A 15,665-nucleotide genomic window follows, 5' to 3' on the forward strand; every position below is an offset into this window, starting at 1 on the left:
CACTCACAAAAGTAGAATCCATTACCCAACTCCAATAATCATCCACTTTCCACTATGTTTTTGTCATTAAAAATGAACTTGGGAGTTGGGAGGGGAAAACAAAAGGGACTCGAAAATAACTATGCCTAATACATTTAAGAAAACAAAAACCCAGGGGCGCCTGGCTGGCTCAGTGGGTAGACCACGTGACTCTTGATCTCGGGGTCATGAGTTTGAGCCCCATGTTGGGTATAGAGATGACTTAAAATAAATAAATTAAATTAAAAGCAAAACCAAAACACAGACTAACAATTTCAGCAGAGAAAAGGAAACTAAAAACTTAATGGCTACAGTAGACCTTTGGGAAAATAATAACAGAAATCAAGAACTTAATGGTTCTTTAAGTAGGTTTAAAATCAGATTAGAATTAGATGAGGAAAGTGATTAATGAACTGGATGAGGGGCTAGGAAAAATACCTATACTGAAGCATGAGAAAAAAATGATGGGAAATACAGAGGAGTAGGAGAGACACAGAAATGAAAACCTTCTGCACTGCAGTCACAGCAGGCTGGGAGTGCCAGGGGAAAATGGAACAAAAGCAATATTGAAGAGATAATGGTGGAGAATTTTCCAACTTGAAAGACATCAAACCACAGGTTCCAGAAATACTATGAACCCAAGCAGGATAAATACAATGAAAACCTCACCTGGAACATCAAAGTAAGACTGCTGAAACCCAAAGACGAAAGGAAACTTTGAAGGTGCTCAGAGGAGGAAAATGACACATTCGCATCAAGAGAGGAACAAGACTGACCAGTCAATGAAAGCAGAGGGGCTCTAAGAACATGGGTGCATAGTTTCAAAGGTCTGAAAGATAGTAACTGAAAACCAAGAATTCTATATTCAGTGAAAACAAACCTCACACATGATTATGATCTGCTAGAATTAAAAACAACCATTGGTGAGGATGTGCAGCACTCGGACCTCTCCTACTGCTGGTGGGGAGGGAGGAGTAGTGCGACCGCTTAGGAAGACAATGGTTTCTCTAATAGTTAAACACGCTTTTATTTATTTATTTATAGTTTTCAAAAAGATTTTATTTATTTGAGGGAGAGAGAGTGAGTGAATGTGAGAGACAGAGAGCATGAGCTGGGGGAGGAGCAGAGGGAGAAGGAGAAGCAGACTCCTTGCTGAGCAGGGAGCCTGATGTGGGGCTCAATCCCAGGACTCCTGGATCATGACCCAAGCCGAAGGCAGATGCTTAACCGACTGAGCCACCCAGGCGCCCCTCAACATGTTTTTAAACCTCTCGTGGTAGCCAGCATCCAAGACGGCCCCAAGGGTCCTCTCCTGGCACTGATGTCCTTGGGCAGTCCACTCCCACAGTGAACAGGGTAGATCTGCGTAACCAAGAGGACACTATGGAAATGACAGTGAGGTCATAAAGACACAGTGGCTTCTATCTTGGGCTCTTATGGACTCCTCATTCCGAAGAGGAGGGCTCTCATGCTGTGAGGACACTCAAGTAGTCCTGTGGAGAGGTCTCTATGGCAAGAGCCAGAATCACCTCACTAAGCTGCTCCTGAATTCCTGATGCCTAAAAACTGTGAGAGATAATACATGTTCATTGTGTTTTTAAGCTGCTAAATCTAAGGGTAATCTGTTACACAAAGATAGGTAACAAATATGCCTATTAACCAGAAATTCTACCCTCAGGTATATACTCAAAGAGTAACACATGTATATGTCCACAAAAAGAACTGTATATGAATATGCAGAGCATCTTTATTCATAAGAGCTCACAACTGGACTCCATTTAAATGTCCATCAATAGGACACTGGAGAAACAAATTGTGGCATATTCTCACAACAGAAAGCTAGTCAACAATAAGAAGGAACAAACTACTGATAAATGCAAAAACATGGATAAATCTCAGTAACTGTTTTGAGCAAAGGAAGGCAGCATACATGACTACATATAATGTGACTCATGTAAATGAAGTTTTAACACACACACGTCCTCTCTGGTGACAGAAGTCAGAATGTTGGTTAGGCCAGTGAGGCGGGTGGGTGCACGAGGGACGCAGCTCTCAGAGGCAATGGAGGTGTTCTGGGTCTTGATGGCCCTTAAACAAGCACAAGGTAAACATTCTCGGAGCCGCACGTGTTATTGCATGTAAATAAAAGCTCAATAATAAAAAGAGATAAAATTAAGACATTTTCAGATAGACAACCCTGCACCAGAAGCATATACTAAAGGAAATACAAAATGGTGTTCTTCAGAACCAAGTAAATTATCCCAGATGGAAGGTGAGAAATGCAGGCAGGAATGTAAAGCACTGGAGAGAGTAAACATATGGAGGAAATCAACAGGAATGCTCACTGTGTAACAATAATGAATGTCCTGTGAGAGCTCGAATTAAAATATACTGTAAGAGCATAAAAGGCAGGAAGCAGAGAAATTAGATTTGAGAACCTTGCATTGTTGGAATGTGGTAAAAGTAATTTATGTTAGACTCAAATAAGTCGAGGATGCATAAGGTAATTTCTAGAGTAAACACTTAAAGAATAATAAAAGAATGTATAATTACCAAGATAACAACAGGGAGAAACACAGCATTACAAACAAAATTCAATCTAAAAGAATGCAGGACAGGGTAAATAAAAAACAAAGTGTGAATCTGTAGGTTTAAACATAAAGACATCAGTAATTATATGAAAAGTAAAATAAATACTCCAATAAGAAGTCCAGCTGGGGAGCTCTGAGTCCAGTCGTGGTGGTGGTGGCCTGCACTGGAAAAACCCTCATAAACTAGTCAAGAGGAAAGCCAGTGCTCCTGGCTGGGGGACGACATGCAAGGCTCCCAGTGTGTCTGGAAACAGAGAGGGCAGGCCTGGGAAGGAAGGAGCTGCAGAGGAGGGAGCCTTCAATCTATCCATACACTCATCTCGAATCCACAGCTGACGCCTAAGCTGCACACACATGGGGAGAGACGCCAAGGAGAGCAACAACTGGAAGGCTGGAAAAAAAAAGAGATTTTAGCTGCTGCCAACTTGAGGAAAGAGTTGGAAATTTGAATCCTGCCAACTTACAGGGCCCAGGGAACACCCTGAATGAATATGCAGAGAGACAATACCTTAGAAGTAAAGACAATATCCTGGGAATAAGGATGTGCCACGAGGCTAAGGGCAACACTCCAAAAGAACCATCTGAACAAAGTGTAAAAGCAAGCTTCCTTATTTAACTTTCTGCTAAAACAAAACTCAGCACTCCTCAACTGAAGATAAGAGAATCTAAAATCTCTGCAACCTATCTTCTGCAGTGTCCAGTATACAATAAAAAATACTACATAGGCAAAGAAATGTCACCCAAGGTCAAGAGAAAAAGAATAAAGAGCAATAGATCCTGAGCTGATCCAGATGTTGGCATTAGCAGACATAACATTTTAAAAGAAGCTATTATAAATATAATCAGGACTTAAAGAAAAAGAGTCATATTGAGTGAACAGATGGGGAATCGAAGCATGTAAAATATAAAAAAGGAATCATATGGAATTCTAGAATTAAGGATAGTATCTGAGTGAAAAAAATATACTAGATGTACTTAAGAGACAGAAAAAATGAGCAACTGAACTTAAAGACAGATCAATAGACATAACCTGATCCTAAGAACAGAGGGGAAAAGATGGAAACCCCCCTCTCCCCAGAAACTCTAGGATGCAGTCATCTGTTAGATAGTATCTAACAGATTAGTATATGTACAATTGGAATCCCATAGGCAGTGAAAGAATGGGGTAAATGATACATTTAAAGAAATAATGGCTGTTATGTCCCAAATAATCAAATTTCTGATGCAAGAAACTCTGATCCATTGAAAGTAGAGTATATTACGCACCTAGCTATTAGAGTAAATTGCTGAAAACAGAAGACAGCAGAGCTTTTTTTTTTAAAGATTTTATTTATTTATTTTAGAGAGAGAGAGAAAGAGGGAGAGAAGGAGGGAGGGAGGAAGAGAGAGCACCTGCAAGTGGAGGGAGGAACAGATGGGGAGGGAGAAGGAGGGGGAAAGAATCTCAAGCAGACTCCCTGCTGAGCACGGAGCCTGATGTGGGGCTCCATCCCATGACCCTGAGATCATGACCTGAGCGGAAACCAAGAGTGGGACGCTTAACTGACTGCACCACCCAGGTGCCCTAAAAGATAGCAGATCTTAAAAGCAGCCAAATAAAAAGATCCATCATATATAGGGTAACAATACTAAGCATGATTAGAGGCCCCTCAGCAGAAACCATGGGCCAAAATGTAATGGAATAACATATTTAAAATCCTGAAAGAAAAACCTGTACATGAAATCCCCAGGACTTATAACTGGGAGTTTGTACCTTCTGACCACCTTTAGCTGTTTCAACTATGTAACGTGCAACATGGTCCTATAGTTACTAACACTCTCTTGCATATTTGAAAGTTATTCAGCGAGTAACTTAAAAGTTCTCATCTCAAGAAAAAAAGCTTTTGTAGCTATGTGTGGTGATAGGTGTTAACTAAACTTATTGTGATCATTTCACAATATGCACAAATATTGAATCATTGTGGTGTACGATGACAACAAGATCAGCCCAGAAATCTGTTCTCTAGCAAAAATATCCTTCAGATGTGAGAATGCAGTATAGACGTGACATTTTCTGATAAACAAAAACTGAGGGAATCTGTCACCAGTAGCTCAGAATACATGAAATACTACGAAAGTTCTTTAGGCCAAAGGAAAATGACATCCAGTGAAAACTCACTTCTACAGGAGGGAATGAAGAGCAATGGGAATAGTATTATGTGTGTAAAATAAAAAGAAATTATTTTTGCTCTTCCTCCTTGTTTTCCTGCAGTGAATAATTCCTTAATCTCAAAGTTGCTACTCGGTGGGCCATTCAGGTGGAGAGGCAGAGTGGCCCAGAGGGAGGTATCAAAGGCTGGCCAAAGTGAGGCACCTCTGTTTAGGGAGAGTAAGGTGGCCTGGGCTCTCAGAGCCTGTGGAAGGTGAAGAAGGCACCAACAATACAATGTTACCATGTTTTATACCAAATAGCCAGTTGTCTTTTAATGACTTTAGGGAAAAAAGCCAGTTGTTTTGTAATGCCTTTCTTTGCAGTAAAATAACCATCATTAAAAAAAAAATTTTTTTAAACAGCCTCCAATTTAGAGAAAACTTATAAGCACAGAATTTATTTATCCTGAACCATGCAACCATGTTACTGAACCATAAGCTGCCTCATTACCTCTGAAGGTTAGTGGACATTTCCTAACAGCCAGAACATTCTCCTACATGAGCAGAACAAGATCATAAAAATCATGAAATTAACACTGACACATTACTACCATGTATTTCTCAGAACCCATTTGAGTTTCACCAATTGTCCCAGTGATAGCCTTTTTGCTAAAACATCCAGTTCAAAATCACATGCTGTATTTAGTTGTCATGACTCTTTAGTCTCCTTTAATCTGGATCAGTTTCTTAGTCTTCCCTCGACTTTTTCGACTTCTGAAGATGACAAGCCTGATGTTTTGTAAAATGTTATTCTCAGTTTGAGTTTCTCTGATGTTGACTCATGACTGGATCCATCAAGGACGATTACACTTGTGAAGTTCACTTAATGTATTTGTGGTGGCTACAAAATATGCTCACTTTTTTGTCTTTCGATATGCCTCCCTTCAAGAGTGGAGTTTCATTCTGTATGCTGTGCATCTGGGATGGGTAACTCAGTCACCCCCTCTACTGAACAAAAGCCATGGTAGTAATTCCTAAATACATCACAGAAGATACTGCCGACTCCTCCCTGCTCTCCTCTTGGATTGCTTGCCCTGGGGAAAGTTAGCTGCCTTGTGAGGACATCCAAGCAGCCCTATGGAGAGGCTCACATGGTAAAGATCTGAGGAACTGAGGCCTCCAGCCAACAGCTATGTGAGTGTACCAACCTGGAAGCAGATCCTTCGGCCCCAGCCGAGCCTTCACTTGACTGCAGCCCCAACTGCCATCTTGACTGCAACATCGTGAGAGCCAGAGTGAGAACCATTACCAGCTAAGCCACTCAGATTCCTGGTCCACAGAAAGAGTGGATAATGTTTGTTGTTGCCAGAGGCTAAGCACTGGGATGATTTCTTAACAATATATAACTAATACAATCATCCACCACATTACTAGAAAAAAGGAGAAAACCAGGTTATCATCTAAATAGATACAGAAAGGGGCACCTGGGTGGCATAGTCGGTTGAGTGTCTCTTGGTTTCGGCTCAGGTCATAATCTCAGGGTCATGAGATTGAGCCCCCCATTGGGATCCGTGCTCACCCTGGAGTCTGCTTAAGAGTCTCTCTCCCTCTGGCCCTCAAACCACCCCCCACCTGTGCTTTCTCTAAAATAAATAAAATTAAAAAAAAAAAAAGATGCAGAAAAATGTTAAGGTAAAATTCAAGACCCATTCTTAATAAAAACTCCCAGCAAACTATAAATAGAAGGAAACTTCCTCATCTTAATAATGGACAACCTACAACTAATACCAAACTTAAAAGTATAATGTTGAATGACTTTCCAATAAGATTGGAAAAAGGCAAGGGTGTTGGTCACTACTTTATTCAATACGGTACTGGAAATCCTAGCCCGTGCAGCAAGGTATGGAAAAAAAAATAAAAGGAAAGGATGCACATTGTCTTTACTTTCAGACAACATAATGATGTATGTAGAAAATCCCAAGGAATCCACAAGATAACTCCTAGAATAAATGAATTTAAATAGGATTAAAGTGTATAAGGTCAATATACAAAAATCAGCAGTATTTCTATAGACAGGTAATACATAGTTGTAAATAAAATGAAAAAATACAATTCCATTAACAATAGTTTAAAAAATATTAATATTAAAAAAACTTAACAGAAATACTTTTAAGACTCCCCCACCTAAACCCAAAGAACAATGAAGAGAGCCATTAAAGGAGGCTGAAGTAAGCGGAGAGAGACCATTCTAGTGCACAGCCCAGAAGACTCAATATTATAATTTTTTTTCAATATTATAATTTTTGACTAAAGTGCCAAGGCTATTCAGTGCGGAAAAGAAAGTCTTTCAACAAATGATGTTGGGACAACTGTATAATCACATGGGAGCATAATGCGCCTTGCCTCTGCCTCACACAATACAGAAAAATTAATTTGAGACAGATCAAAGAGCTAAATGTAAAACTAAAACTATGAAGAAAACATAGAAGAATGTTGTGGAGACTTTGGGACAGGCAGAGCTTTCCCAGAGAGGACCAAAAAAGACAAAATTGACAGCATGGAATTCAATAAAATGAAAACTTCTCTTCTCAGAAGACATCATTCAGGAAATGAAAAGGGAAACCACAGAATGGAAGAAAATGTATGTGGTGAACATACCTGACAAAAGAGCTGTGTCTGTGGTACAGTGGTACGATAAAGAATTTCCACAAATCTTTAAAAAATAAGACAAACTCCAAATGAAAATGGGCAAAAGACTTGAAGAGTGACTTCATGAAAGATATGAGTGACAAAAAAGCACACGCAAAGATTCTTAACATTATCAGTCACCTGGGAAATGCAGATTAAAAGCACAATGAGATACCATTTTGTATCCACTAGGACAAGTAAAGTTAAAAAGACAGACAAATATTGGTGAGCAAGTAGTACAACTGGAATTCTACACATCATAGCAGGAGGGTAAAATGATACAACCACTTTGGACAGCTGTCTGGAAACTTCTTATGACATTATATATCCACTTATTCTACAAACTAGAAATTCTAAACCTAGTTATTTACCCAAAAGGAAATGAAGACCTTTGTCCATAAGACTTATAAAAGAAAGTTCACAGTATCTATATTCACAATAGCCAAAAGCTGAAAATGACCTGGATATCCATAACCAGAAGAGATAAATTGTGATTTATTCATACAAGAGAACATCATTCACCAATTAAAAAGCCGAGGGGGGGGGGTAACTATAGTACAGGCAACAACAAGGTTGAAACTCCAAAACATTGTTTTATGGAGAAGAAACTAGACACCATCTATTTCATTTATGTGAAATTCAAGAGCAGGCAAATTAATCTATAGTGATTGAGATCACCACGGTGGTTGCTTATGGGGAATGGGACTCATCGAAGGAACTTTCTGAGGTGAGGGAAATTTCTGGATTTTAATTAGGGTGTTGGTTATATGGAGTATATTTTATCTGAATCAAATCATAAGCTGCTTACAAGAGCCCCACCTTAAATATAAGATACAGAAGGGTTGAAAAACAAAAGGATGAGAAAATATGCACCATGCAAATACCAACAAAGGAAATAGTGTTGTTATATTAATAATAGACCAATCAGACTTCAAGGCAAAATGCACCCTAGAACTTAAAGAGTACATTTCAGAATGCTAGAAGGTTTGCATTATTAGTAAGATATAAAATTCTAAATTTGTAGGTACTTCATGTAGCTGCAGCATTGATAAAACGAAACTGAACGAAAAGGGTAAACAGATACATAACCATGGCGGGGATTCTAACCCACTTCTCTCGGTAACTGATGGATTCGGGTGGACCAAAAGAACGAACAAGGAACAGAAAGAATGAACAACATGATCAATAAACTTGACCTAATTCCATTCACAGAACAGGTGCACAGTATACAAAAACTTTTCAAACATGGAATATTTGCCAAAATTGACATATGCTGTGACACATAGTAAACTGTACCATATTTTAAAGTATTTAAATCATGCAAAATATGTTCTGTCACCTCATAATGTCAGTAATCATTAACAAAAAGTTAACTAGGAAACCTCCTTATATTTGAAAACTGAGAAACACACATCTAAATGACACCTGGATCAAGGATGTAATCTAATAGAAAGTGGAAAATATTCTGAAATGAATGATAATGAAATTATGACATATAAAAACTTGTTGGAATCAGCAAGAGCCATGGTTAAGGTTTTAAAATATAAGGAATACAAGTGAAAATAATAGAGATTGAAAGTCAATGATATAATCATCTATCTCAAGAAGTTAGAAAAGAAGAGCACATTGAACAGGACAGAAACAATCAAGATAGGAGCAGAAAATTAATGAATTGGAAAGTAGACATACTGTAGAGCTGATCAGAGGCAAAACTAATGTCAGAAACGCAAAAGGGGTATCAGTTTAGAATCTTATCTTTACACCAATTGGAAAAAGTGTATGAAAGTCAAAAACCTTAAAAAAAAACAACAAACCCCACAAAACCCCACGATCTATCAAAACCAATAAAAGAAGAAATAGAAAATCTGTAAATGAATTATCTTCCAACTATGAAAAGAAATGGACTCCTTAAACTCCATTCCACAAGGACAATTTGAAGCTCAGACAGCATCACTGATGAATTTTACTAGAATTTTTCTTTCACTTAGGAAATAAGAGCAATTTTATACAAACTCTTCCTTGGAACAGTTTCCTAACCTATTGTATAAGGGAAGCAAAACCTGACATCAAACTTGACATATACATTACAAAAGGGATTATTACATTATTACATGACAATCTTACTTCTAAACATACACAAAAATCCTAAAAAATAGCAAACTAAAACCAATGATTACTAAAAGAGTAACACGTCACAATCTAAGTGGGCTTATTCCATGAAAATTCAACAGTGTAATTTACCATATTAACAGCATAAAAGAGAGTAATTGCATGACTGAGTAGATGTAGAAAAATCTTTTGATAAATCCTACATTTATTCACGTAAAAAAAAAAAATCCCAGCAAATGATGAAAAGAAGGGACACTTTGTAATGTGATAAGGGATATGTTCAAAAAACCTACAGCAAACATTTAATTTAATGGTGTGACAGTGAAAGCTTTCCCACTAAGATTAGAGTAAGATAAGAATACCCAGGACCACATTTCTATTCAACACTGTACTGGAGATCTTACTCAATTCAATAAGAAAAGAAATAAAAAGTTTAGGATGGGAATTAAATACATTTCAAAACAATACCATGTAGTATATTGATAGCATAAAATTGCTTTGAAACATCAAATGCCTTAGTATAAATCTAATGAAAAATGTGCAAGTCCACTACACAGACAAGTAGGAAAAAATACTGAGAGAAAATAAAGAAGCTTGTCTAGTAAATGGAAGAATAATCAATGTTCATATATTAGAAAATTCAATATCATAAAGATGTCATTTCTTTCCAAACCAATCTATAAATTCAGTGGAACGCCAATCAGAATCAGTAGAGACTGGTGTGTTGGGATATGTAAAAATGGACAAGATGATTTTTAATGTTTATATGGAAATGTAAGCCAAGACATTCTCAAAGAATAACACAGAAGACATATCATTGGACATTAAGACTTATTACAAAGATACAGAAGTAAAGAAACTGTGATACTGGCACAAGGACCCAGAAAAAATGACCAATAGTCTCTTTAAAGGATCAATGACTAAGGGTCCCCCCCCAAAAGTGTATTATGAATCTTATAAGATGCAGAAGTAAAACATGACATTAATAGCACAAAGGACGAGAGGGAAAATGAAACTATACTCTCATAAGGTTCTTACACCATACGTGAAATTGTATATTATTTGAAAGTAGACTGAAAAAGAAATATACTGTAAATCCTAGTGCAACCACTACAATAATAAAACAAGGAAATGGAGCTAACAAGCCAACAGTGAAGATGAAATGGAATCATTAACATGGGCCAAATAGGGAAATATTAGCAAGATGGTAGATTTAAGCCAAACCATATTGACAGTTGTAATAAATAAAAATGGTTTAAATCAGTATTACGTAACATAGCTTTCTGTGGGGAGGACTGAAAGATAGCTAGTGTGACTGAGGAACTGAATTTTTAATTTTAACTTAAATTCAAATGGCCACATGTGGCTTTGGCAACTGTGCTGGACAGCAAAGGTCTCAACACTCCAATTTAAAAGCAGGGACCGTCAGATTAAGTGTAAAAGCAGGACCCACAATGCTGTTTACAAGAAACCTCCTTCAAATAGATAGATATAAATAGGTTAAATGTAAATGGATGGGAAAAGATATGCAAACACTAATCAACAGAGAGCTGAAGAGCCTGTATTAATATGAGACAAAGTAGAATTCAGAATCAGGCTGTTACCAGGGAAAAAAGTGTTTCGTGATGGTGAGGGGGTCAAGTTATCAAGAAAAATAACAATGCTACACGTAGAAACACTCAATAAGAGCTTCAAAATACATGAACAAAAATTGATCAAACTACAAAAGAGAAATAGACAAATTCTCAATTAGGGTTGGATTTCAAACATTCCTGTCACTGCAAATGAGAGGGGAAAAATCAGTAAAGGTACAGAAGACACGAACAGTGCTATTAACCAAGCTGACTAATTTAACATTTATAGAACACATTCTTTTCTCATATACATGGAACATTCACGAAGACCATATCTGAGGCTATGAAACAAATGTCAAACGTAAAAGGTTTGAAATAATAGTGAGTACACTTTCTGACCAGAACAGATTTAAACTAGAAATCAATAATCAAAAAATTTCTGGAAAATCCCTGAATAATGGGAGGTTAGAGAATACTTCTCAACAACCAACAGGTCAAACAAGTCACAAGGGAAATAAATACTCTGAACTAAATGAAAATGAAAATATGGTGTATCAAAATCTGTGGGATTCACTTAAACCAGTACTTAACAGGGAAATTTATAGTTCTAAATGCTCATATAAGGGGAAAAAAAAGGCCCTAAAAAAATCAATATTCTAAACTTCCAGGTTAAAAAGTTTAAAAGAACAAATTAAGCCAAAGAAAGCAAACGAGGGGGGAAAAAACAAAGATAAACGCAAAAATCAATGAAATAGAAAATAGAAAAATATTAATGAAATAAACTGGTCCTTTGAGAAGATCATTAAAATTATAAACGTATAGCTAGCAGATCCTAAAGATGTTAAAAGGACAATTAAAAAATGTTATGAGTTTTATGCCAATAAATCAAAAAAAGATACAATAGACAAATTCACTGAAAGACACTAACTACCAAAGCTTACTTGGGAAGAAATGAATATGTCTTTATCTATTAAAGAAATTGAATCTGTGGTTAAAATTTTTCTGACAAAGAAAACTCCTTGCTCAGATGGCTTCATTTGTGTATCATACCAAACCTTTAAGAAATAATACCAATTCCACATAAACTCTTGCAAAAAAGAAGATGAGAAAACACTTCCCGACTTATTTTATGAGGCCCTGATACCAAAACTAGAGAAAGATATCACAGAAAACTACAAGATAATTATCCACTTCATGGAGGCAAAAATCCTTAGCAAAATTTTAATATATCAAACCCAATAATGTATTAAATAATGCATAATGACCAAGTAAAATTTATCCTAGGAGCACATTTGTTTAATATTTTAGTATAGATTGTTGTAATTCACTATTTTAAGATTAAAAAGAAAAATCATAAGAACAGTTCAAAAGACGTAAAAACAAAATCAAAACAAAAACCACCTGACAGAATTCAACATGATTCTTGATGAAAGATCTCACTGATTTAGGGATAGAGGAGAATATTCTCAACCTGATAGTGGGCACCTATAAAAATCCTAGAGCCTAGCCACCCAACTTAATGGTAAAAGACCTAACCCTTCCCACTCCAAAATTCGGAATAAAGTAAGGACGTCTGCTCTTACCATTTCTCAACAAAGTACTGGAGGTCCCAGCTAATACAACCAGGCAAGTAAAAGCAGTAAGAGACATATAGATTGGAAAGGAAGAGGTAAAACTGTTTATTACATTGGATATGATTGTACACCTAAGAAAATCCCAAGGAATCTATGAAAAAGGTGCCTGAACTAACTGAATTTAAAGTCACAAGGCCAATACGTAAAAATCAAGTTTATTCTATATATTAGCAACAATTGAAAATTGAAATGAAAAAATTCCATCTGCTAATCATAAAATAACATGAAATATCTTGGGATAAGTTTAAAAAATATGTGAAAAGCCTGCACAGTGATAACTGAAAAACTTTGTTGACAGAAATCTGAACTAAATTAGTATAAAGTATACCATGTTTACGGATAAGACGCAATATTGTTGTCAGTTCTTCCCAAATTAATCAACAGATTTGCTATATTCCCAATCAAAATTTCAGCTGTTTTTTTTAGAAATTGGACATTGTGATTCTAAAACTTAAACAAAGGACTGAGAAAAGCCAAACAGATCTGCAAAATATAAATAAAATGGGAGGCCATATACTGCCTGATTTTAAGACTTTCTATAAATCTACAGCAATCAGGACTGTTTATTGTATCAGCACAAGGAGACACAAACAGATCAATGGAACAGAAATAAACCCATACATACTTATCAGTTTATTTTTGACAAAGGCACCAAGGTAATTTAATAAATGCAGAATTCAACATTAACAAATGTTGCTATAATGACTAGATTGACACATGAAAAAAAATGATCTTTGAATTCCCTCGCATGGTAAACTAAAGCTAGTAGAAATAGGTCATAAACTAAAATTTAAAAGATAAAGCTATAAAAATTCTAAAAGAAAGCGTAGGAGAAAATCTTTGTGACACAAAGAACATGGATGACACAAAAAAGGACACAAAAAACATGACTACAGAAATAATTGATAAATTGAACTTGATCAAAATTAAATATCTTTGCTCTTCGAAAAATACTGTAAATAGAAGTTTAAGAAGAAAAGTTTTTTAAGAGTGGAAGTTAACTAGTTGGTGGTGCTGAGGGCAGTGAGTAGCATGGGGGACAGCAGGAACTGTGAGGCAGTAGAACAGGATATGCTGGAGGGGTGGCCAGGAGGCTGGTGAGGCAGCAGGGGCCGGGTCCTGGAGATTGCGGGAGGCTCCAACATCATTTACCACAGGGCTGTGTTGGAACGAAACTCTCCTGCCCACCCCCCCCAACACTTGTCTTGCACAGGCAGGTCTTCCCCAGCTGTGTTCTGCTCCCCACGTTTCCCATCAGTGCGCTCATCTCCTCCCACAACTCAGCTTCACCTGTGCAAGTCTCAAGTCAACTTCACCAGCCTTTCTCCTTAGGGCCAGGCCCATATTTCCAACCCATGATTTGGACCTCGTCCCCTGCAGAACTCTGTGTCCATTGCTTCTCCTGTCCTAAATTCTGCACTTCTCCCATATTCACGGTCTTCCCTAATGGCCAAACATGTCACACTGGGCAGGGTGGAGGCAAGCATGGGCCCTAAGAGTCATCTGGCCTGGACTTAAATTGGAGCTTTCTTTGGAGAATGGAAACTTAGCCATTCTGCCCCTCCCGCCTCCCTCTGCACATCTGCCCTCCCTCCATCTTTGGGACATGGAAATTAAAACCAGAATGAGGTACTACCATGCACCTTCCAACACAGCTAAAATTATAGACTGTATAAGCCACCCATCTTTCAATATTTAAATGTCAGGGCTTCCAAGTGCTTTACATTTCCACTGTTTCCCTTAGGCATCGGCCATTCCTTTGGGCCTAGGCCAGGCGCCTGTTACATGCTCTCAGAGCACTCATGTTTCTCCTTTGCAGCACAGAAAAAGGTCAAATAAATCATTTCTTGTACATTAGTTTTAGAATGTTTTTCTTTCCTCCTTGTAGGTAAGGCCCATGAGGGCAGGAACCAAGTTCATCTAAGTTAGGGGTTAGCCAACTTTTTCTGAAAAGGGCCAAATAGCATATATTTTCAGCTTTCTGGGCCATAGGGCCTTTGTCACAAGTATTCAACTCTGCCATTGTAGCTGGACGGCAGGGGAGACAATATGTGAATGAACGAGAGTGACCATGATTTGATAAAGTTTTATTTATTAAAACAGGAGGTGGGCCAAGGTCCAGAGTTTTCTGACTCCTGGCCTAGTCACCAGCACCCAGTCTAGCATCTGGCATGTAGAAGGCACTCAAAGGATAAATAAAGAAGAAAAAGCCCTTGGTTTTGGCAATGAGATGGAAACTGGTACACAGGGAGGGTGGTTTTAGTGGAATGGTGGGAGTGGAATGGAGGCAACAGTGGGTTGAAGAGGGAGCAGCAGTTGAGGAAGGAGTGACTTCTCTTCCAAGAGTGCCACCACTGGATGGCAGGCTTGGGGAATGGTATTATCTTAGTAGAGCAGGGTGAAGAGGAGCATGTTTGCAGGCTGTGATGAGAAGGCAGGGCAGGGGAAGAAAGGGAGAACTGTTGAGGAGGGCCCCTCAGAGCTCAGGTGTGTGAGGAGGTGGTCACAAAGGAGGAAAACACCCGCTGTGGCTGAGAAACAAGACACAAGGAAAAGTGGAAGGAAACTGGGGGAAATCTCATCTTCCTCCTTCCTGTGAAATGTGAGCCAAGACCACCTGGTTAAGAGGGTGGGACTCAGGTGAGGATCTGCAGTATCTGTCAGATTGGGAGGGCCGGCAGATGGGCACGTGGACACCCCGGATAGGACTGTCACTGTCGCCGGAGCTATACCCCTCCCTATTCTCTGGCCGTCTCTCAGAGACCACTTTTAACCAAGGAGGTGTTTTCGTCTTTCAGAGTGGTTTTCAACTCTGACCCAGTAAGAAAGGTGTTACTCACTGAGTCACGAGCACTACTTGCTATCACTTCCTGCCATTTCTCTTTCCCAGGCAGGTGGCAGTAGGCAGGCCTTGAGGCAGA

The 15,665-nt window shown here is 38.1% G+C and overlaps 1 protein-coding gene across 1 annotated transcript in view; it reads right to left on the reverse strand.

The window, feature by feature from the left end:
- The window catches only part of RAB22A (RAB22A, member RAS oncogene family), a 54,897-nt gene that overhangs the window by 37,136 nt on the left and 2,096 nt on the right, over window positions 1-15,665 (reverse strand). The window lies entirely within an intron of this gene.

The sequence above is a fragment of the Phoca vitulina genome, unplaced genomic scaffold (genome assembly GCF_004348235.1).
Source record: "Phoca vitulina isolate PV1807 unplaced genomic scaffold, GSC_HSeal_1.0 scaffold50, whole genome shotgun sequence".
NCBI lineage: Eukaryota > Metazoa > Chordata > Mammalia > Carnivora > Phocidae > Phoca > Phoca vitulina.